Source organism: Rhamphochromis sp. 'chilingali' (assembly GCF_963969265.1).
Source record: "Rhamphochromis sp. 'chilingali' genome assembly, chromosome: 3".
NCBI classification, from domain to species: Eukaryota; Metazoa; Chordata; class Actinopteri; order Cichliformes; family Cichlidae; genus Rhamphochromis; species Rhamphochromis sp. 'chilingali'.
In genome coordinates, this window is record NC_137931.1 from 7886671 (window position 1) to 7909477 (window position 22807).

A 22807-nucleotide genomic window follows, 5' to 3' on the forward strand; every position below is an offset into this window, starting at 1 on the left:
GTTCCTCCCCACTACTCCCCGCTGGGTGCTGCTACCCCCTCAGTGGAATGCAGGTACTTGTTGGTACTGGGGTGCGTGGCTGGATGTTCTGGCGTGGTTGTTGACCCAGTCCTTTGGTGGTCCAGGGTGGCTTTACCTCTTCCGTGTTGACGGGGGGTGGCTATGCTGGGCACCGGGCAGTTTTTGGGCGCCTGGAGCCCTGGGACCATGATCTTGGCTTTTACCAGGGTGGCAGGCCTATAGCGGGGCTGGTTGCCCATCACCTGGGGTCCTCTGGGACGCCCACCCCTTGGACGTGGGCACCCCATCTAGGGCCTCCCTCCTTCTTCTGCTGAGATGGGTGCACAGGCATCACAGAGAGTAGTGGTCTTAGGTCATTAGTACTCTTGGGGGCTGTGGATGGCCCGGTTTTCCCAGATCCTATTCCACCTGCCTCTGGCTCCTAGGGGGCGTTATTGTGTCTTCCCAACCTTATTTTCAAGTGCATTTCGTGATAAAGACACACACATACAAACACTCCACACTCTCTCTCTCACATGCACCACAAGGAGACTGTTGATTTATGTAACATATGTATGCATTTTTGAATGTTTGCAATTGAGTTGTTGTATGTTTGTTTTCTCACAGGTGCACTTGGCAATACATTTTGCTTTTCTTTGCTCCCCCCCTTTTTTTCCCCGCCTGTCCTGCCTTAGACATTGTATTAATGTATTTGCAAAAGCTGCCAAGAACAGGATTAAAAAAACTGATCACCTGATCCAACCCTAACTATAAGCTTTATCAAAAAAGAACATTTTAAGCCCAACCTTAAAAGTAGAGAGGGTATCCGTCTCCTGAGAGTTTCTTGTCTGAGAGGACGGTTGTGCGAATACAGCAGCACAAAACAATTGGGCCCAGAGTTGGGATCACTGACAGCAGTGGCTATTATAGCTGATTTAACATATGCAACCTGCAGATTTTTTCCATATTGTTTTTCTTCTTATGTAAATTATCCCAGCTTCTGCTTCATAATACCGTCTGACCTTCTTTCTCAAACCTGCTGAAATGTGGTCTGGCTTTAAAAAAGCAACAATGCAGAAATGGCTCTGCTCTACCAGTGGCAGCAACACTCCACTGACAGAAAATATGTAATCAAGAGCCTCTTGGATTTAAATAACTGCTTCTGGAAATATTTTTTATATATTTTGGTGTTTTTGTGAGGTTCAAATGCAAACAATTTCTCTTCAGCTAACATTTTAAGAATCATTGCTAGGAATAACTAGACAACGTTAGAACCAGAGGTTTCCGCAGTACTTACTTACAGTTAATTAGCCTTTAGATTAAATTAACCATTTTATTTAACGTCTACAGTAAACAAGAACATTTGTGCAGTCAGTCAATGCTACAGTAAAGTTGGGGGAAATAGTGGTTGGAGACAAAATTATTGCTAACTTGTGCAATGGACTTCTGATCTTGTCGCCTCTGAAATGGCTACGTCAAAGACGAGGACCAGGTCTGTAACCACTCAGTGAATTCCTGCCTTCAAAGGGACTTTGGTGCATCTTGACAGAGGCACTCATTACTGCAGACTGACTCAGACTGAGTCCACTGTGTAAAAATTAGACATTAATTTGCAAACCTTAGTCAGATCTGAGAGAGTGTGCTTCATCTAAAACTGAGGATTGTGGCCCACATTTTCAGACATTTTATCCAGAAAAACAATTCAAAGTGTTGCATGTAGCCCCAGAATAGTTGAATAGCAGCAGGGGAACACCTACACCTATGATATCCCAAATAGTCAAATAAGCCCTCAGCAAGATAAAGCCATCTAGTTAAAAGCAGTTATTTGCTAAAAAGGTTGATAAATTCATTTGTTAATGACTTTCCAAAATAATTTTGACATATGATTCTCAGGCAAACATCACTTCCTCCTCGTGCTGTGCTTACCTGTTTTGCAGATGTGAAGTCTCACTAAGCCTTCGAGGTAGCGCCTTAATGGTACTTGATTAATTAATTCGCTGTTCGTGTGGATAATTTTACAGAGAACTGAGTACGACCCTGTCTCTCTTTCCCCCATCCAGCCCTTTGCCTGGGATGAACTGGGCTCGCAGGGAAATCTAGGAGAGCTAAACAAACCCGGATTCCTGTTGTGCACTGAGCCTGAAACCAGGGGCTAAATGATCATATCATGGGACTTTTATAAGTCAGGATGTTGGACTCATAATGACTTATTTACTTTAAATGGCCTCAAGCATCCAGAACAGTAGGCTTTATGTGTAAACTGAATATTTTAACACTTTGGTTTGCCAGTGTGACATCCAGGAAACTAAATGCAACACTGAGGGAGCAAAGACAGAGTAGCCACTACATCATACATTACACTTTATACAAGATGCCTGGATAACATGTGATACAGCTGAACTAGTTTGAAGGTAATGGGTTATTGTTTATTTTTCCTTTGCAAAAGGAGGATAGATGTGAGTGTGGAAGCAAAGCCTTCAGCCACCAAGTCAGCTATAGAGTAATTAATCCATCTAATCTGGCTGAGGCTGCCAGACCTTCACACTCTGGACCGAGTTTGCCCCAGAGAGGAATGTAGCGATGGATTATCTCAAAACATCAAATAATAAGCCCCCCTTCTGACACCACTGACAGCAAATGAAAAGGCCCGGATTTTCCATCCCTGTGAAGAATTAAAGATATGAAGAAAACTCTGTGGGGATCTAACTTTGGCGGCAGGTTCATGAATTGACTGGATGGAGGCTGCTATTTAAAGCCTGCAAAAAATTAATAGCTTGATTAATTCCTGGTGACTTGCACCCGACATGTCTTCGCTATTGTGCACATGAAAAGTTGCAGGGTACCAGCGAAGTAATTATATCATCACAGGCCATTGCTTCCATTGCAACCTGATTTTTTATTATTTTATTACTCTTTTCTTTGCTGACTTGGCGAGGGGTTTGAATTCCATCGACGACCGTTTTATACGCCTGGACGCAAAGAGACTTAATTGAGGTTAAGCACCTTGGTCAAGGGGTTTGGAGTGCCACACTGCTGCACTGGGAAGTTTGTGAAGAGGCCCTTTAAGTCTCTGACCAACCAGAGTACAGGAAAACAGGGCAGAGCGAGGAGGCGTTTGGACAGAAACATTTGGGACAATTGCCATGCTGATTTTGTTTGTTAGAGCAAGTTGTTGATCTGACGTGAGATGGTTAAAATCATAGTTGCAGCTATAGTTCCCTTTAGTGCCACATGAGGGAATGTGGCGCAACAACCTAATGCTATAGTCAGGAAAACAGTGGTCGGAGGTCACAGCACGACCAAAATTACTGACACTGAATGCAATGAACTTGTATTCTCGTTGTCTTTCAAGTGGTTCTTTCAAAGATGGCAAGGAAAATGGCAATAAGGTAGAGCCAGTCTGCTACTGGTGTGAAATTGAAAGGGTTCAAGTTGATGGTTGCAATCTGTTTGTGATAATACTGCAATTAACTGTGATAAATCAGCAAAAATTGCAATTCTGCTACCATCTGCATAAACAGTAATTCACATTAACTACTTACAGATTTCAGAAATCTGGATGAACGTAGTTATATCTAAAGTTCGAAACAGAAACCAGAATTTCCCCACAAATAGTGATGTAGTTGATGCAGGACAATTTAACTGTAAAATATTATTTTATATAAGATTAAAGTCCGAATGCAACCAGCTGGCAGGCAGTTGAGTTGAGTGCCCTATAGCCAAGACGCGTGAGTTGTGCTTATCAGTGCAGACTGACTCAGACTAATTGCACTGTGTTAGAAATCTGTCTGGGTTTATAAATAAGATGGCAATTATATGACAATGTCTGGCTGGGAGTGCGTTCAGGTCGAGTTGCTTTGTTTGGTGACAGATTGCCTCCTATGTGGACCGTACAATAGAAAGTGTTTGCACAGAGGTTGGGAGGGTGTTGCATGACCAGCCTCTTTGTGACCAGTTGGTTGTTACAACTACTTGTAATAAAGCATATGGTTGCAAACACTGGGCAAGCACACTTCATTGGCACGATTGACAAAATGAAAAACTAACATGCTAATAAAAAGCTACCTATATTACACAATATTAGACGTGTTTGAAATTTTCCACATTTCTGTGATGGGACATGATTAAGAACAACGCATAACAGCCTCCCTTTAGTTACAGAAGTCACTCTTAACAGAGCCAAGGTTCGTAAACACGTAACAGCATCAGTGTTGTCCTCCTGTCATTGACATCCAGTTGAACCACGGGGATCTTGGCCATTGTTTGATACAGTTCAGGGTGGGTGGGTGGGTTGGACTCAACCCGCATTACTGGTTTCAGTTATTCTTTTTAATTTTCTTGCCAACAACACATCAAAAGGACTTAATGCAAGCCAAAGTTCCAAATGGTGATGACAGAAAACCACATGTGCCAAATCCAAGTAGCTGCCTCAGCACTGTGGTAGGATCACAAGAAAGGCTTGTGGTCACCTTTGGCAGGCTTTATAAAATCCATCCAGCTAAATAGGGGCTGCAAATAACATACACACTTTAACGCAAATGACATCAGTCTATAGAAGCACACAGAGATGTGCTTCTATAGACTGATGTATAGACCACCAGGTGGCCATGCCATTTATGGCAGTGTTTGAACAGAAAAACAATAGCATGTTGTTGCTGTTGTTAACCGACTCCTAGATAGATACAAATAAGCTGAATATTGTGGAAACAGCTATTTCTTTCTTTTTTATGGGAGGGAGGCTGGTGGTGAGGGTTAATTTTTAACATTAACATGCTGAAGTGTGAGACCTCAGTGACATGGATGTTAGACAGATCAGTTATAGGTGTTAAAACCCCTTTGCATGGCTAAGCTGCTTAACTTTGTTAAAGCACAGAGTTAAAAACAACATGCTAACTAGCATAGCATCAAAATCCCTCAAACCTCTTTTCAAAGATGTTTCTTTGTATCTGCGTCAAACTTCAGGTGCTGATTTTGTATAATTCCATCACATTACTGTTGCTGGGAATCTGACACCTTATAATTGGATATTTTGCTGTGTCATGTGGGCGTGGGGATTGTGGTTGAGCAGCAGACGGAAGCCGTCAACAAAAGAAGCATGAAAAATCCGAGTGCTGGAAGCATGTGTGTAAACCAACCTGCTTTACATGTGGCCACTCCATGAAAGACTTTTTCATGAACACTTTTAGTATAAAGCCACATCAGGACATGTGATCCAAAGTTATAAGACAGAGACGGGGTATGCAAAGCATGCCTTTGTGCTGAGAATGACTCAGCTTTTTTTCTTTTCATAAGGCTGCACTGTTTCTTTTACATATCACAAGGAAATGGAAATGGAAATATTGGGTTTAATATCCTTGCTTCACCTGAGATTAAATCAAACAAATTTTCAACACACGTTAAACATCATTTTAAATTATTCTGCATCTAATTTTTTTAAATATGATATACGCAAAGACTTAGAGATGTGCCTTAAAACATGACTAAAACTAACACAATATTTAAAATGCTTCAAAATCAGAGTATCATTTATTCCAAGTGAAACTATGTAGTCACACACACACAGATACACCTGCACAGGAGAATAAATGTCTTGTACCTACCGGTTGTAACTTGACACGCGTCTCTCTGTAGTCTTGCCAGGTGCTGAACCGTAAAAAGCAGCCTGAGAGCGACAAAATATACTCAGGGATCAAGTGGGCGGAGCTTCTATCATTCAGGTGCACTAGACCTCTGCTGTTTGTCGTTGTCCTGAGCAATTAATCTGAATAAAGAGCCACAAAACGTAGAAACACCATATGAGTTTTGCAGGCTCCCAGTTCACAGTTAAACTCTCATCCTGTCCTCCGGTACACTGAGGATACTGAGGACATCACAGGTGTAGGTGCAGGAGGTGGAGCAGCAGATGAGAAGCAGTCACTGTGGGGGAAGAAGGCTTGGAACAAATAATCTGCATATGCGTCTGCGTCATGTATGTATGGGAATTGATGTAGTGGTTTTAGGGTGTGCCACTGTTTTCTAAGACTTAGAGGTTTTCATCAGCTTCTTATGTGTCAAGGTGTGGCAATATGTCAGCAATTAAATGTAATGAATCCCTTTGAAACTAGGCATTGACACTCATTCTTCAGTCAGTGGAAGGGTCTTTTGTATTGCTAAGGAACATCATTTATATTTTCAAACAGGGTTGCGTAACGACATTTTGCCTGTAGCATTTTGTAGTTAACTTTCACTGCACGGTATTTTCACGTCCTTGAAATCTTAAATGCAAATTTACGCTTTTGGACCTTTAGATTGCTACTTAATTTGAGCTATGTGATTATGATTTGATAGATTTATAGTAAAATATGAGACTGCACCGGCTAGTTAGCTGTATTTTTTGTGACCTTAAGATTTTTCGCTGGTGCGTATATGTGACGTATAGATCTTCGTCTTGTATGTGTTGGATTCGATGTTCTGGAAAAACAGTGGCACACTGTTTTCTCAGGCTTTAAGATTTTCATGAGTTTTTCATGTGCAAAGGGGAGACGATATATCAGAAAGCATGTTTAACCCTCTCAGGCTCAAATTAAGTTTTTGTTGCTAATGCACAAAAGACTACCTGCAGTGGTAGGCTACTTCTGAGTAAAAAAAACTCATAAAATATGTATGTGGGGTAATCAGGTTGTTAATTTTTACTTGTTGCAAATCTGCAAGCCTGCCTTGAGAGGGTTAATACCATTAAAGCCTTTTGAAATTGCACAATGATGTTCATTGTGCAATTTCAATTGAAGAGGCTTTTGTATTCCTAAGTAACGCATGTTTTTTTTATAAAATGGGTTTCTCTAACGATATTTTTCCTGTGGCATTTTGTAGCTAAAAATGGCCGTAATTCCTTCTGTTTGACACATTATAACTTCCTTGAAATCACGAGTGATTTGATAGATTTATATTAATAAATGAGACTGCAGTATGCTTTGTGAGTTATGATTTTGAGTTGATCTGTATATGTGACCTATACATCTGTGTCTTGTGTGAACTTGCTGCAGTGGATTTGGGTGCGGCATTACTTTCTAAGCCCTTTAGAGATTTTCATGAGCTTTTCCTGTGTGAAGGCATATCTATATGTCAGCAAGTAAATTTATTTCCATTAATTCCTTTTGAAACTACATGTGTTCATTCTTCAGTCAGTGGAAGGGTCTTTTGTATTGCTAAGTAATGCCATTAATTTTTATAATACAGGGTTGCGTGATGACATTTTGGCCGTAATTCCTCCTGTTTGTCATGTTCAACCTACTTTAAATCCTTCATGCCATGTTTAGGCTTTTGGATCATCAGAGTTACTTAATATGAGATGAATCAGATATTTGGTGATAATTTGACAGGTTTACATTAAAATGAGACTCCAGGAGTTAGTTAGCTTTCTGTTTGATGATTTTATGATTTTTTTTAGTTAACTTTTCAAATTAAGGATGAGCAAGTGTACCTGTTCAGTGTTATTTCTCAGCAGTGAACTTTTTAAATGAAAAGAACATTATTCCTACCACAAACGAGCAAAATTAAAAACCTAGGGTCAAAACTTGCTTAATTCAGATTGGTCTGTATTTTAAAACCTTGAGGTAAAGTGGCTTAACTTTTTCTCTATAGGGTTAGGGTCCTAGGACTGCGGTCTCCTGGACAAAGATCCTGGAATCTGCTGGAGCCACTCTCCCAGTTTGGACGTTACTGCCCTGAGAGCTGTTACCACTGTTGCTTTCAGTTTCCACATCTTCCCATCTCTTCTCTAGCTCGTCCTTCATCCCTTGGTATTTCTTCTCATGTCACCATTTCCAGATGTTGCTGTCACTCGGTATACTGTAGCTACATTCATCATTACGGTCGTCTTTCTCTTCTTGTCCACCACCACTATATCTAGCTATCACCACTTTGTCCATCTGTATCTGGAAGTTTGGTCATTTTCAACCACCTTTAGGGTGTTTCAACACGCCAACTTAGCACAGTCTCAGCCACAGAGACTTTTTTTCCTTTGAAGATGAGATGACTGACACTTCTGCTACTGGTAAAAGATAATATTATTTGATACTGATAAAGAAAATTTCACTAAGATACAGCGCAGCCACGCTTTCCAGTGCCTCGGCAGAGAGACTGTTTAGCCTTGGGAAGCTTGTCTTCTCTCCAAAGTGGAACAGGCTCTCTGATGAGAAGTTTGAGAAGCTCATTGTTTTGAGACATAACCACTGGTTTAATGAATAGCTGTAAAGGGTTGGGGATGTGACAAATAAGAATTCTTTATATTAAAAAAAATAGAGGACATTAAAACAGGTCACTTTAACAGACATCTACTGTGAGAACAACACTTGTGTGACTTGTGTTGGACTGCCAATGGCAAACGACAGCCATGGAGTTTACATTTGTATTACCTGTTTACATTTTTATACCTTGGTTATGTTATACAGTGCACGTACTTTCTCAGTATTACATTGAAATCACTTCAGCTATTTTACTTTTGTGTGGAAGAAAATCCTTGTTCAGCCACTGATGTCTGAAGCTGTGACAGTTTACATTGCTTAAAAGCATAATTTAATTTAACAACCATTGATAGCCAGTTGCATCCTGTTGATGTGCAATAATATCGAATGTTCTAAAACAACATGTTTTATTGTATTATTTATTACAAATAGAAAATTAATTCTATCTACAATTATTAAAATTGATCTGATTGGTGTTTTATTTCACATTATCACAAAGCAACATTTGAATAGTTAATAGTTTCCTGTTAGTTCCTTCTGTGGCCATTTACTTCAGCTATATATTCAGTTTTATAACAAACAGTTGAATATATATTTTAGTATGTTCAAGTATGTTTAGTAATTTATAATTTAGTATTTTAGCAAGTTCCATTAAGAGGAGATTCAAGTTCTTTAAACATTTTTAAAGTAACACAATAGTTACTTTTCATGGTAATTGTTACTTTTATAATATTGTAACTCAGTTACTTGAAGAAATAACTATAACTGATTACTTGCCCAACACTGGTCAGGTTGGTACACAGCTGACAGCTCTATTTGACAGCTGTTAGAAATCATATTATGGCAAGAACCAATCAGCTAAGTAAAGAGCAACGACAGACCATCAATATTTTAAGAACTGAAGCTCAGTCAGTTCAGAAAATAGCTGAAACTCTGAATGTGTCCCCAAGTGCAGTTGCTACGTGGAAACTGGATGACACGAGGACTCTCAGGAAAGGAAGACCAAGAGTCACCTCTGCTGCTGAGGATAAATTCATCTGAGTCAGCAGCCTCAGAACTCGCAAGTTAGCAGCACCTCAGATTAGAGCCCAGAGCCCAGACGCTTCTCTACACCGACTGTTCAAAGGACACTGTGTGAATCAGGCCTCTATGGTCAAACAGCTGCTAAGAAAAAACTACTAAGGAAAAGCAACGAGTTTGTTTTGTTTTTGTATTTGTTTGGGCCAAGAAACACAAGAAATGGACATTAGACCAGGTTCTAACTACAAGTCCAAGTAATGCATATTAGAGGGAAGTTTCAGCCTTGGCAGAGGAAAGCAATCGCAAACAGCTCTGGTTTAATGTTACAGAGTATTCTTTCTTATTTTGCATGCCATTGCTTTTCATCTTTTCTCAAACGACTTGTCACCATGACTAGACACTTTTTCAGCTTGTCACTCACTAGCTATGAGACAAAATTAAATCACTGATGAAACTGTATTGTTATGAGGAAGAGGTGATGAATTGTCAGGTATGTCCTGCTCTGCCAGCTGTGTGGGATGCAAAATAGGACCTAACTGCCGGACTGAGAGACAAGGGACTAACTAAAGGAGGCAGCTTTACTGCTGTTACTTAAAAAACTCCCTGAAACTAGCTTCAACTCCATTCTCTCTCACTGATTCTGTGTAAGATGATTTTTTTCCTTCAGACTTCTGACAAAAAGAAAACTGAAAAGAGAAAGAGGATATCGAAAAGCAATACAGTGATGAGCGGAAATACTAATAAATATAACGCTAAATAGCTAAAAGCTACTAGTCAAGCCTTAACAATGAAGGAGAAACACTTGAATCATGTGATGTCCACGAGCATCATATTATTTCTTTCCTTTCCTTTGAAATTCAGCTTTAATTAATATCCCACTCTGCTGGCTGACATGTGGCCAAGTCGAGGGCACGTGGCCAGGAGTCAGATAATCTCACCTCGTTAGTACTTGGGGACTACAGCTGTCTTGATGTTGAGCATTGTTCCTGAAATAAAGGTGGTTTCAGATATATACAAGGTAATGTTTCACCTACTGTTGTTCTCAGATTACATATAAGGTAGAAAAAAATTATTGTGACTGCTTCCTTGTCATAAGGAGTCACCACAACTTGTACGTCAACATGTTTGATTTGGCAGAGTTTTACCTCGATGTCCTTCCTGATGCAAAACCACAGGGGATTTGTATCCAGCTGGAATTACATTAAAGACCTTTCACTTGCCAACTGAATGTGTTAACCACTACACTATGTAGCAACAGTTGCATATAACCTGTTACTGACAAATGCTGATTAGAAGGGCCCCTGTGAATTGTCACTAGGCAAAGTTGGACGCCATATGATCTCTAATAGATATCTACAGTATATCTTGTCTGTATCCAGTCTAGGTTTTTACAAAGTATTGTTTTTATGTCACTGTCGCCAAAGTGCTTGCTCATAGGGGGTCATATGATTGTTGGGTTTTTCTCTGTATCTATGAAGCGCCTTGAGGCGACCTTTGTTGTGATTTGGCGCTATATAAATAAAATTGAATTGAATTGAATATGTAGTTTATAATTTCTAACTTTCATATTTATAAGTAAATTTCTGTAAAAGTTTCAACCTTGGTAGAGAACTGGAGTCAAAGGCTGCTCTTGTTTAATGTTGCAGTCAAACGACTTGTCTCTGTGACTAGTCACTTTTTTCAGCTCTTCTCTCACTATCTCTGAGACAATATTAACTTACTGTCAAAACGTTGCATTGTTTCCTCCCCACCGACAATAAAAACAGTCCTGCCAGCAGCCACAGCTAAGAGCTGTTATGAGGAAGAGGTGATGCATGGTATATGTTTGTGTCTCTCACTTGCTGTTGTTGTGGTGTGTTTTGTGGTGTAAACTGGTTGAGATCAGATCATGATATGTAAAGGAGTAAAATGTTGGTTATGACCAGGCCCATAGCAAAGACTCAAATAACAGACTACAGTGTGAAAGAAAAAACATTTTTAGTTTTGTGTATTTTGGATTTAGAAGCCAACTAGAGATGAATGAAAGATGTTCTTATGCCAGGTGAGGCAACTAGAACAGGCAGGGATGAGTCAGAAATACAAGAAAACATACAAAACCTCAAAAACACCAGAATGCTCAGGCAAACATAGAGGTCATGAACAGGAAATAGTCAGAGGTGAAGAATCCTAATGACCACATGGAATTACTGGACTACTCAACAAGTCAGTGATAAATAGACAATCTGGGGACTACAGGGGGAAACGACACAGAGTAAATATACTGAGGTGAGTAAGTGGCTGATTAAACAAAGATTGGGAAAAAGCAGAAGTAGAACCAGTCCGCGTGGCTTGTCACACTCCTCATAAAATAAACACTAACTCCTTCACACTACAGTTTATAGTGGTTAACACATTTACCCTACACGTGACAGATCCCCCGGTCTGAAACTGTGAGGTCTCGGGGATCATGAGCTAGTGCCAGGCCCAAGCCCTGAGGAATGGCAGCTTTACGTCAGGAAGGCCACCTGGTGTAAACATGCGGATCCAGAAGGTAAAGCCGAAGGTACTGTTAGTTCACAGCACAATTCATCTGATCGACGGTTTGTTGCATGTCACACATTCTAATTAAAACTGCAAAAGCGTAGCACCGGATTAGCTCACTGGGATGAGTGGGCGGCCGGCCTGGGTTCAAATCTTACCCCACGAATCTGCAAAAAAAACTGCACAATCATTGAATGTATCCCGAATCAATTTTAATAAAACAAATGTCAAAGTTAAGTATATAGAGATTCTTCATTCCACAAAAAAAAAAAAAAGATATTTATTCCACTCAAATCATATCTTTAGCCTCTGTTCTAGGTCAGTTGGCCAAGTGAAGCCCGGCATGTCTCCAAACCTGTACATCATGTTAATATGCTGTTGTCTGGCATGCACAGAGGAAACCTGTCATTTTAGGGACCTCAAAACAAATATGTCATGACTAATTCAAATAGTACGTCAACAGTAGCTAGGACAAAATACTGTTCCAAAGAACTGAAAGAAATAGTAAATAAGTAAAACTTTATTTATATAACACCTTTCTAGATAAAAGATCACATAATTCTAAAAAGATGTGTTTTAAAAGAAGCTACTGAGTCCAGAGATCTTAAGCTCAGTGGGAGAGAGTTCCACAGTCTGGGAGCCACAGTGGCAAAAGCTCTGTCTCCCTTAGTTCTCAGCCTTGTATGATGAATGACAAGTAGACCCTGATTACATGACCTAAGAGCCTGCTGGGGACAAGAAGTTCAATGATGTAGGCAGGTGCTTGTCCATGAAGAGCTCTAGAAGTCAGTACGAGAATCTTGAAAGGACTGAATTCAATGGGGAGTCAGTGCAGCTGTATTAGCAACGGTGTCACATGTGAATACTTAGATGTTTTGGTCAGAAGTCTTGCTGCAGCGAATAATATGTTAAAAGTGAAAACAGAAATGATACACAAAGGAAGCCAGGCAGAGGCGACAAACAACAATTCAAACTCTCTCTGTGAGGACTTCCGCATTAGATTGGATGGTTGCTCCTGTCGCTTATTAGCACGTCATCCCAAACTGTTGTGGCATGTTCATCTCCCTCCTACAGCCTGCTAATCTCAGTGCTCACAGGCTGTCTGTGCTTCTGTAAACACAGATGTGTTACACAACTGTGTGTCTCCGGCTTCATGTGTAACTCAATCATGGATCGGTCGTTGTATAACACCACTGATATCCATTTTTATGTGATATCAGTGTTATGTACTGAATGTGGAAACGTTATGCACATGTGCACACATGCCATATGTGATTATAAAACCACGATAAGGCCTCTGTTTCACTTCTGTGATTTTCTAGAAGAGCAAGAAGGACAAAAATGCTGATTGATGGACAGTCTGTCTTTTTACTAGCCCCATCAAAACAAGCCCAACAGAGTCTAATAAAAACTCCCCTTTGTGATCTTTCTCTCTCCTTCCTTCTCAGCTTCTGCCTATTGCTTCTATTCCATTCTATTGCTTCTTCAAATCATGCTATGATTCAAAAGCTTGTAGAACCACATAACAACAAAAAACATGAGGCAGTTGTTTCCTGTATGACTTTATCAGTCTCTCACATAACTGCAGAGGAATTTTGGCCCAATCTTCTCTACAACATTGCATCATTTAATTGAGGGTTGTGGACATTTTTATATGCGCAGCTCTTTTAAGGTCCTACCACAACATTTCAACCAGATTGAAACTTCGACTTTGACTGGACCATTGCAACATTTTGTTCCCTTTTGTTCCAGTCATACTGTTGTAGATCTGTTGCTGTGCTTGTCCAAGCTTTAGCTGTTAGACAGATGGCCTTGCATTTCACTTTAGGAAAGGTGTTCATGGTCCACTTAGTGCCTGCAAGATGCTCAGGGTCCTGCAGCTGTAAAACAAGCCCAAATCATCACCCCTCCACCACCATGCGTAGCAGCTGGAATGTGTTGTTTGCGGCAATAGCATTTGTTAGTTTTTTGCTAAAAATGGTGCTGTGCATTATGAAAAAACATCTCCACTTTGTTCTGGTCTGTCCAAAGGACATTGTTCAAGAATTCTTGTGGTTTGTTCAGGTGCAACTTTGTAAACTCAAGTCATGCAGCCATGTTCTTTTTAAAGAGAAGAGGCTTTCTCCTGTCAAACCTTCTACACAAACTATAGTTGTTCAGCCTTTTTCTAATAGTGCTTTCAAGAACTTTAACATTTAACACGCTAACTGAAGCCTGTAGAGCATAAAGTGTAAAAAGCTGTTTTTCATAGAGGTATTCACACTTTGTGACGATTATTAAGTAAGCTAATGGGACCCACTCTTCCAGATAACTGGTTTTACACAAAAAACTGCTTGAAAAGCCAGTTTTGATCTCTTCAGCCAATATCCAGCCACATTTTCGACTCAGAATGTGAAAAAGGATTAAATAAGGTAAGGTATATACAATATACCAGTAGTTCCCAAACTTTTTTTGCTAGGCCCCCCTTTGTTTTACAAGAAAAATGTTCGCTTCACCATATTTTCTAGTCTTTGGCTTAGAATGAAGTTGGTTTGGAAACATATTCAGCGATGCTTCATCTCCTGCTTTGCGTTTGTGTGGGAGCCCTGTGCTAGCAGTGTCCAAGTGTTGTTTTTTTGTTTTGTTTTTTCCTTTTCAAACCACGCCCCCCCTGCAATGGCCCTGGGCCCCACAATTTGGGAAAGTCTGCAATATACAATGTAGCCATTGTTATTTATATTATATACCATGTATATAATATAAATAACTTTGTCTGAAATCAGAAATAAATAAACTGCGCTTTCCCCCTTACATAATAAGAGGGTTTAATTGATGTCAAGGTGTTCCTGTGAATTGGTGTTAAAGTGTACAGCTCTGCTAGCGGCTAGGGCGTCGAGCTAAATGTTTACATAAGTAAAAACTTGAAGCATTTGCAAAGGTCAGCATCTTAACTTAGTCTGTTATCAACTGAACATGTACTAGCACATACAACAAACAGGAAGACTACGTGGCTGCTATTTGGCCTTAAACCAAACCACTTCAGACACTAAAGTGACCAAATGGCATGAAAATCCCTAAAATCAGAAAAACAATCAACAACATTATGTATGTAGGGCAGGCTGCTTGGAAATGGCCTGAAATTTTTCCAGTGGACATTGGAACCATAACACACACATGAGATAGCAAAACATGTGATATTATGGACTTAACTGAACTGTGCACCCTTATAACCTGACCTCATTTTACCTCGTTATCACTGTATTTGACCTCCTTATTGCTATATAAGGTAAATAAAGTATTATACAGGGAGTGCAGAATTATTAGGCAAATGAGTATTTTGTGAACGACAGATGGTGTAACCCTGGGCACATCACTGTAAAAGAGCAACTCTGCAGCAGAGACATTGAGCTGTTAGCCGTTAGCATGCGTCCGTACTACCTGCCCCGGGAGTTCTCGCATGTTATCGCGATAACAGCGTATGTCCCCCCCTCGGCCAACGCGGATGCAGCCTGTGACTCTCTCCACTCTGTGGTCAGCAGACTGCAAACACAATCACCGAGAGCCCTTCTCATAATATCAGGGGACTTCAATCATGCCTCACTGGACTCCACACTGCCCACCTTCACCCAGTATGTGACCTGCCCAACCAGAGTCAATAAAACACTGGACTTACTGTATGCCAATGCAGAAGAGGCATACAGTTCATCACCTCTCCCTCCCCTGGGCAGATCTGATCACAACCTGGTGCACCTTGTCCCTGTGTATGAGCCCTTAGTGCGCAGGGAGCCACCAGCCACCCGCACAGTACAGAGATGGTCAGAGGAGAGCGAGGAGGCTCTTAAGGATTGTTTTGAGTCGACTGTGTGGGAGGTGATTTGTGATGACCACGGAGAGGACATCGACAGCCTTACTACATGCATTACTGACTATATAAACTTCTGTGTGGATAACACCGTACCTACCAGGACTGTACGGTGTTTCTCCAACAACAAACCTTGGATTACCCCAGAAATTAAAACCGTCCTCAAGCAGAAGAGGAGGGCCTTCAAATCCAGAGACAAAGAGGAGTTGAAAAGGGTGCAGAGAGAGCTGAGGGGACTGATAAGGAATGGGAAGGAGAGCTACAGGCAGAAGATGGAGAACCAGCTTCAACAAAACAACGTTGGTGAAGTCTGGAGAGGCCTCAGAACCATCTCGGGCCACAAACAGTAGAACTCTCTGCCTGGGAGGGATGTGAGATGGGCAAATGAACTGAATCATTTCTTCAACAGATTTGACTCAGCCATGAGGCAGTCTACAACATCGGCTGCAGACTCACCCACCCCCACTGTTGCTGTTCCACCTCAGACACTTCACACCTCCTCTATTCACCCTGCTCACTCCCCCCCACCCCCAACTGCAGCATCCAATACACACTCAACACAAGGCTCCAGCCTGTCTCTCTCAACCACCCAGGTTAGGAGGGAACTGAGGAGGATTAATGGCAAGAAGGCAGCGGGTCCAGATGGCATCAGCTCGAGGGTCGTCAGGTCCTGCGCGGACCAACTGTGTGGGGTGATGGAGCACCTCTTCAACCTGAGCCTGAGGTTGGGAAGAGTCCCACAGCTCTGGAAAACCTCCTGTGTTGTACCAGTGCCAAAGACTTCACGCCCCAAGGACCTCAACAGCTACAGGCCGGTGGCTCTGACATCCCACCTGATGAAGACCCTGGAGCGGTTGGTCCTGGCTCAGCTTCGGCGCCTAATAAGCTCATCACTGGACCCACTTCAGTTTGCCTACCAGCCTGGCATTGGAGCGGATGATGCCGTCATTCACCTCCTACATCGTTCCCTCGCTCACCTGGAGACCGCTGGAAGCACTGTGAGAATCATGTTCTTTGATTTCTCCAGTGCCTTCAACACCATTCTTCCCTCGGTTCTAAAGGACAAGCTGGTGAACTCTGGAGTGGACCATCACCTCACTACCTGGATCCTGGACTACCTCACCGACCGACCACAGTATGTGAGGACTCAGGGCTGTGTGTCGGACAGGGTCGTCTGCAGTACGGGGGCCCCACAGGGAACGGTTCTGGCTCCGTTCCTCTTCACCATCTACACTGCAGACTTCTCCCACAATTCCACCCAGTGCTTCCTGCAGAAGTTCTCTGATGACTCTGCAATAGTCGGCCTCATCACTGATGGGGACGACAAGGAGTACAGAGGTCTGACCCAAGACTTTGTGGACTGGTGCCAGCTGAACTACCTCCAGATCAACGCCAGTAAAACCAAGGAACTGGTGGTAGACTTCCGCAGGCACAAGCATTCTCCACTGCAACCACTGAACATCCAAGGTATGGACATTGAGGCTGTGGACAGCTACAGGTACCTTGGTGTTCATCTGAACAATAGACTGGACTGGACTCATAACTCAGACGCCCTCTACAGGAAAGGGCAGAGCAGGCTGTACCTGCTGCGGAGACTCAGGTCGTTTGGAGTGGAGGGCCCACTCCTGAAGACCTTCTATGACTCTGTTGTGGCTTCTGCTATCTTTTATGGTGTGGTCTGCTGGGGCGGCAGCATCTCTGCTGGGGACAGGAAGAGACTGAACAGGGTGATCCGAAGGGCCAGCTCTGTTCTAGGATGCCCTCTGGACCCAGTGGAGGTGGTGAGTGACAGGAGAACGGCGGCTAAGCTGTCATCCCTGTTGGACAACATCTCCCACCCCATGCAGCAGACTGTGACAGCACTGAGCAGCTCCTTCAGTGGGAGACTGCGGCACCCACGGTGTGGGACGGAGAGATTTCGCAGGTCTTTCCTCCCCACTGCTGTCAGACTCCATAATAAAGACTTTAACTGATCAAGCACACACATCCATACATATGCAATAATACTAAGTGCAATAATCCTTTCTGTCATCGTTGTATTTTTACTCAGTTGTATATAGTATTTGTATTTGTATTCTATTTTTATCTTATTGTATATTTATTTTATTCTATTCTACTGTATATAGTATTTTATTTTATTCTATTCTGTACAGTTGTGTACTGTATTTATTCTTATTGTATTCTAATTTTTGCCTCATAACTTTTGCACTGTCCACTTCCTGCTGTGACAAAACAAATTTCCCACGTGTGGGACTAATAAAGGTTATCTTATCTTATCTTATTTTGTCCACATCATCCTCTTCATGCATGTTGTCTTACTCCAAGCTGTATAGGCTCGAAAGCCCACTACCAATTAAGCATATTAGGTGATGTGCATCTCTGTAATGAGAAGGGGTGTGGTCTAATGACATCAACACCCTATATCAGGTGTGCATAATTATTAGGCAACGTCCTTTCCTTTGGCAAAATGGGTCAAAAGAAGGACTTGACAGGCTCAGAAAAGACAAAAATAGTGAGATATCTTGCAGAGGGATGCAGCAGTCTCAAAATTGCAAAGCTTCTGAAGCGTGATCATCGAACAATCAAGCGTTTCATTCAAAATAGTCAACAGGGTCGCAAGAAGCGTGTGGAAAAACCAAGGCGCAAAATAACTGCCCATGAACTAAGAAAAGTCAAGCATGCAGCTGCCAAGATGCCACTTGCCACCAGTTTGGCCATATTTCAGAGCTGCAACATGACTGGAGTGCCCAAAAGCACAAGGTGTGCAATACTCAGAGACATGGCCAAGGTAAGAAAGGCTGAAAGACGACCACCACTGAACAAGACACACAAGCTGAAACGTCAAGACTGGGCCAAGAAATATCTCAAGACTGATTTTTCTAAGGTTTTATGGACTGATGAAATGAGAGTGAGTCTTGATGGGCCAGATGGATGGGCCCATGGCTGGATTGGTAAAGGGCAGAGAGCTCCAGTCCGACTCAGACGCCAGCAAGGTGGAGGTGGAGTACTGGTTTGGGCTGGTATCATCAAAGATGAGCTTGTGGGGCCTTTTCGGGTTGAGGATGGAGTCAAGCTCAACTCCCAGTCCTACTGCCAGTTTCTGGAAGACACCTTCTTCAAGCAGTGGTACAGGAAGAAGTCTGCATCCTTCAAGAAAAACATGATTTTCATGCAGGACAATGCTCCATCACACGCGTCCAAGTACTCCACAGCGTGGCTGGCAAGAAAGGGTATAAAAGAAGAAGAACTAATGACATGGCCTCCTTGTTCACCTGATCTGAACCCCATTGAGAACCTGTGGTCCATCATCAAATGTGAGATTTACAAGGAGGGAAAACAGTACACCTCTCTGAACAGTGTCTGGGAGGCTGTGGTTGCTGCTGCACGCAATGTTGATGGTGAACAGATCAAAACACTGACAGAATCCATGGATGGCAGGCTTTTGAGTGTCCTTGCAAAGAAAGGTGGCTATATTGGTCGCTGATTTGTTTTTGTTTTGTTTTTGAATGTCAGAAATGTATATTTGTGAATGTGGAGATGTTATATTGGTTTCACTGGTAAAAATAAATAATTGAAATGGGTATATATTGGTTTTTTGTTAAGTTGCCTAATAATTATGCACAGTAATAGTCACCTGCACACACAGATATCCCCCTAAAATAGCTAAAACTAAAAACAAACTAAAAACTACTTCCAAAAACATTCAGCTTTGATATTAATGAGTTTTTTGGGTTCATTGAGAACATGGTTGTTGTTCAATAATAAAATTATTCCTCAAAAATACAACTTGCCTAATAATTCTGCACTCCCTGTATATGCTAGTAACACTGTCAGACACTCTTCCTGTCACGGCTGCCGAGGCGAGCCGTGTGGTGTTGGAGGAAAGGAGGACCCAAAAGGGAGGCGATGACTGATGATTCGAGTGACATTTATTTACAAGGTGGTGTAATGGCAAACAGGCAGTGAGGGATGACAAGTAACTAAAGAAACCTAAACTGGGAAAACTAAATAACAAACCCGAGAACACATGGGGCAGAGAGGGGCAGAGAGGGGAACAAAACACCATGGAACACAGACGAACCGGCAACAAGCAGGAGAACACACAGGGTTTAAATACACACAGCAGTAATCAGGGGACGAGAGACAGGAGGGCAACACAGCTGGGAGAAGTCAGAGCTGACGGGTTAGGGGAAACGTAACCTGAACACACTCACATGAGACGGGGACCTTCAGAATAAAACAGGAAACTCAGACACAGAGAACCAGACAAGACACTGAACTAAACAGACAGATTCACAAACAGACAGTGTGACACCATAGACAGACAGAACACAGAAGTGGGACCAGGGTAAGCACAGAACAGAAACCTAACAAATGGCAAATCACAACAGAATACATACTCAGAATAAACAAAACAAAAGCATAAAGAGACACAAAACATGGAGTCGGCAGACTCAGGACCATGACACTTCCTTCCCCGCGTCTTTTTCCATGTGTCGCTCATCACACGTTGCCTTATTCCTGCAGGACCATATCCTGTGACCTCCGCTCAGGGTTGGTATCTGGGACTGTCTCATTATTTGGTGTCAACACTAAATTATTCAGGACATTCCCAGACTCTGAACCAGAGGTTAGACTTCTGTGCAACACAGACACTTGTTCCTGTCAGCGGTATTTCCCAAACTTTTTTTCCACATGATGACAGTTTATTGCAAAATGGCTGCGGCAACAGAGAATTGCACTAATCTGCTTATACTGTGATACTTGAAACCATAATTTGTGGCTGTAATGGACTGGCGTATTAAACAGCTGTTATTTTACCCGCTCACTGTGTGCTGATGGCAGTAAATTAGATTTTTCACTTGTTTTTTAAGGCCAAGGCAGATGCATACTTGCCTTATGTTCATACATGAGGTACTGTATTCTAAAATGAGCGAAATCCTCACTATTGCAAGTCCCTTGTAATGCAGGAAAATATGAATAAGTCAATGATTCTAAGTGTTTAAGCTTTTTGGTTCAACTCCAGTCTCTGAAATCAGCGTCACCTCATTTTTATTTGTCCCTGTCTCTCCTTGTTTAGGGTCACCGAGCTGGAATGAGGGCGGACTGACAACGATGCCGAAACCTACTTGGCACAGCGCTGTGATCACAGAGCCAGACATGAGGAAAAATATGCAAAGAAACTGGGTTGGTCAATAAAAGGCAGAGAGGAGGCAAAGAGGGGGACACTGTAGCAATAATTGTGTGGTTTTAAATAGTTTGCATCATACAATGACAATAAAACTGAAGTATGTATTGTAGAGGCAATTTCAAATCAATGTCCTAAACAAAGCAGTGGCGAACTGTCCAAGAGCACAGTGAAAGCAGCCAAACCAGATTCTGAGGCCTGAAACTACGAAGTTTTCAGTGCGGACCACACTCTCTGTTCTACATACAAATGTTGTGTCTCGAACTCTTTTGCCTTCCTCTCCTCCTCTCTTCTGGGCGGGGCAGAGCGGAAAAAGAGACAAATTAAAGAACGACAGAAAAAAAAAAGTAAAAAAAGAAATCCCCCCGCAAAACACACGTGTCTGCGCTAATCTGTCAGCTGTAATTCCTGTATTATTAAAAAGAGATACGGTCATTTGTGGTGTAATTACACCCACACCCTTTTCCCTTCTGACAGGAGGAAATGCATTCCAGGCATCTTTGCTCTGAGCGTTTACTACACTCTGACATGCTGTCACGCTTATCTGATGGTGTAGTCTCCTTCTGTCAGCCAGAGTGAGAAAAAACAGAAAACCACGGTGCCCACAGGTGAATTTCAGGAGTTGCTCCTTAGAAAAAGACACGCACACCTTCATGCCTGCAAGCACATACAAATGTAATGACAGGTTTGACAAAGCAGAGACAAATGGTTTTTCACACTTGCTCTTAGGTATCAGCATTAGTGCTGAAAGACAGTCTCCAAATCAGCCAAAGATTTGGCAGAAAATCCTGCATGGCATTCGTGTCTCAATCAGCAGTTTTATTAAGTGCTTAAAACCCATTTTATTTCGAGCCTGTTGATTAGCTATGCCTAGGCAAATGTAAAATGCAATCATGTCAATTGTTAACCCTTGAAATGAAACCTTCAGGTCTATTTGAAGTTTAGCAGAAACACATAATATAAACTTAAACATTAAAAAGTAGAAACTTAATCTGACTTTTACCAACTTAAACTTTTTGAGTTTCTCTAAAATTTCTTTTACAGATCTCTGATCTCTCTCCTGACCTCCTCTTTACATATTGACTATTTGAACTAAAGATTTCATATATAGTTATCACCTCTTAAGGCCCATTGCCTCAAATTTTCACTTGAGGTTGTGCAGTGTGGCATACCTTAGACTTTTGTCCCTGTTTCCCTTCCTTAAGAATGGCCTCCTTGACAGATACCCTTCCACTGAGAACATTTCTGATGAACAGGCAGATAACAACAGGCAGAAACATCCAGAGAAGAGCTTTGAATGTCGTTCAAGAAGCCTCGAGAACTATTCCTGAAGACTCCTTAAAGAAATGACATGAAAGCTGCCTGAGAGAGTTCAGACTGTGCTTCCATCATGTTTGCATGAATGCAAATGCAGAATGCGGAAAAAGTTCATTTAGTTCAATCCCATCGTATCTAAATATTTAATTCTCTGTGATAATGGGGACACTACGTAAGTGCTGCTTACAGAGTTAAATTAGGCAAACACAACTTCATGAGATCCATGACTGACATGGTGTCTTGAACTTTGATATGATTGCTAACACCAAAAAAAGTCAGCTTCACACCAGTTAATCAAGATTTACCACACTGCTGTTGTTTTGTAGCATGTTTGCTGTGCCTTGAATGGAACTTTAAGCATTAAAGTTTCCTCCTTGTCATTTACAGATTGTGAGGATTGATTTGTTGCTAATAAAACGAGAGGAGAAGAACACAAGAGCACCTGTAAACCCGCTCATAAGTAACTCGTTGATGGTGAAATGTTTATAAGTCCTCATCTGAAGAAACACAAGCTGAGATTCCTTCATTACGCCCTCCGTCTTTCACCAAACACTTATTTAACAGAGGCGGTGAGGGAGAACAGTCTGACAGTGGATAGGGTTTCTGCGAGGAGCAGAGCCTCGTCTTGTAATGACACATTTGGATTCCTGGGCAGTAAACAAAAGGGCTGTGATCAACAAGCACGGTCGCGCTGCCAGG

The 22807-nt window shown here is 41.8% G+C and overlaps 1 protein-coding gene and 1 long non-coding RNA gene across 2 annotated transcripts in view; one reads left to right on the forward strand and one right to left on the reverse strand.

Moving 5' to 3' along the window:
- LOC308394353 (sodium- and chloride-dependent GABA transporter 2-like) overlaps positions 1–5840 on the reverse strand; it is a 36194-nt gene extending 30354 nt beyond the window's left edge. Inside the window, exon 1 of the mRNA XM_080878631.1 lies at positions 5601–5840. The gene's annotated coding sequence lies outside the window, so the exon portion shown is untranslated. The remainder of the gene's footprint in view (positions 1–5600) is intronic.
- The window catches only part of LOC308394354, a 31524-nt gene extending 9088 nt beyond the window's left edge, over positions 1–22436 (forward strand). The window contains exons 2-3 of the long non-coding RNA XR_013971203.1: positions 11654–11784; positions 20684–22436. This is a non-coding gene — a long non-coding RNA (uncharacterized lncRNA). The remainder of the gene's footprint in view (positions 1–11653; positions 11785–20683) is intronic.
- The last annotated feature ends 371 nt before the right edge of the window (positions 22437–22807 follow it).